Source organism: Octodon degus, unplaced genomic scaffold (genome assembly GCF_000260255.1).
Source record: "Octodon degus isolate 3935 unplaced genomic scaffold, OctDeg1.0 scaffold00207, whole genome shotgun sequence".
NCBI classification, from domain to species: Eukaryota; Metazoa; Chordata; class Mammalia; order Rodentia; family Octodontidae; genus Octodon; species Octodon degus.
The window spans coordinates 1,336,653-1,339,015 of NW_004524783.1; the positions used below are offsets into that span (position 1 = coordinate 1,336,653).

General features: G+C 41.7%; 1 pseudogene; it reads right to left on the bottom strand.

Annotated features, from left to right (window-relative positions):
• Window positions 1-255: 255 nt before the first annotated feature.
• Window positions 256-1,779, bottom strand: LOC101568929 (annotated as a pseudogene).
• Window positions 1,780-2,363: the final 584 nt, after the last annotated feature.

Genomic DNA, 2,363 nt, shown 5'->3' on the forward strand with positions numbered 1-2,363 from the left:
TATTTATTTTGTCCTTTTAAATTATATACAGCTTTTTAGATGTGAATTTTTTGAAGGTTATTTTTGAAGAAATGTGAGGTGACTAGTTTATTTCAGATTTAGTGAAGAGAAAATTGTCTGTAATCTCAAAAATCCAAGCCAGGACAGTGTTATTTTCTTTATTTTTTTCCTCCAAGTAGTCAGATTCATTCTTAAGGAAGGTCTAAAGCAGCAAAAGGATGCATTGCACAAACTCTAAGACAAGCTTGTGAACCATCAACTAAAGACACTACCTCTGATGTGGATAGTTTTCATTCAACCCGTGTCCTGCCAACTTTATATCTTCTAGGTCATCTTACGTAACGCTAATCAGGTGGCTAAGGCCTTCCTGTTGTTGTTTTAAATGCTGCTTGATTTCTCATAACAGATCTGCATCTGTATAGTGTCTTTCTTCAGATCTGACTGCTCCAAAAATGGTTCTGCATCCTGGTTTAGGACATCAGTTCATTTAGTCGGCCCTTGAACTCAGTCAGTGCATTTAGCTCAGACTGAATTCTGAACCCTCAGCTGCTCTTCATCAGCTTGGATGGCAGAACCACTCTTCCTTTGAATTTCCTGCTTGATTAGGACCTGTAAGGTTCTATGGGAAAGATCCATGAGTTTCCTCTTGTATTGTGAAATTTTGGCCATACTTGTAGTCTGATTCTTTTGCAGTTCGTTAATGCCTTCAGATATGATGTCTAATCTGGTCTGATGCTGTTTAGCCATCTGATCTTGAACCTTCAGTCTTCTGAGAAGTTCTTTAAAATCTACCATGGGTTCAGGAATTAGCATTTCAGAATCAGGGTTATCCACCTTGGCTTGTTCCCAAATAATAGGATCAACACCCGCAGGAGGACTCTGCAAAAGCTGCTTGATCTGTGCTGGAGAACATTCTGTTCTAGTCATAGAGAGGGTTACACCAAGTTGCTGTGGTTGTGTTTTTATATTCACTTGTTCAGAAAGGGCATGCAGTGTGGTACCTGGAACTCCTCGTGAAGTACCATTTGGAGAACACTCAACAGCATAAACGACAATTTCTGTCTGATCATTGGGCAATGTTCTAATACCCTCTACATTGACAGAAAGGGCCTGGTTTCCTCCCAAAACCGTACGTAATGACTTTACCAACTGCTGTTGCTGACTTCCAATATCTGTTTGTTTTTTATTGAAAACTAAAACCACTAGCCCATCTTCATCTTTATTATTGGACATATGATTATAACCTACAGCCTTAAACCAGCAGAAAGGGTTTTCCCGTGTGAATTCCACTGGTGGAATATTATTGTTGAAATATCCTTTTCCTGTTCCCCAGAAAGCCTGCAGTAGATTCCATTTTGCTAAAATAGCGTCTCTCTCATCTCCCAGTAGTGTTGGAGCAGAAAGAGCGCTTGCAGCATTTGCCAGCTGGGTGGACTGGGTGAACTTGTGGAGGCTGACTGGAGCGAGCACGTGCTGCAGATTGTTGCTGTTGCTGTGTATTAAATCCTCCAAATCCCAGTCCAGTTCCCCAACCAGTACTACTTCCTGTTGCTGTGCCAAACTGGTACCAACTCCAAAACCTCTGTTCTGAGTGCCACCACAGAGGCCACTAGTGCCTGTTAGTTGGGGCAGAAAAGCTGAATGCAGAGCCTGCAGTGGTAGACGTGGCCCCAAATCCTCTACCCCCTCCCCCCACGGGGGTGGTGCAGTGGCTGCGGCAGTGCCCAAGGTACCTAAAGGTGTCCCAAAATTGAAAGCCGTCAGGAGAGCTGGGGCCATCGCGACACTACACTAGTGAATTCTTTTCCGTGCAGCGGGGAACCAGCCTGCTAAGCCACGGAGTTCCCCTTAAGAGGCAGGAACAGACTGAGGGTGTGGCGGGTGGTCTGTTTATTAGCATTTTATTGAGAATTTCTGCATCTATGTTCATGAGAAACATTGGCCTGTAGTTCTCTTTTTTGGTTGGCTCTTTCTCTGGTTTTGGTATCAGAGTAATACTTGCCTCCCTGAATGAGTTAGGAGGAATTGTTTCCCTTTCAATTGCATTGAAGAGTTTGAGACAAGTTAGCATTAAGTTTTCTCTAAATTCCTTGTAGAATTTTGCTGTGAATCCATCAGGACCTCGGCTTTTCTTTGTTGGTAGGCTTTTATATTCAATTTCATTGACTTTATTGGGCTATTCAGAGTTTTTATATATTCTTGATTCAGTTTTGGCAATTCATATATATCTAGGAATCTGTCTTTTTTGTGTATGTTTTCTATCCTGTGAGAGTAAAGATTTTCGAAGTAGGTATTGATGAACTTCTGAGTTTCTATAGGATCTGTAATGATTTTGCCCTTTTCATTCCTTAATGTATGAATTT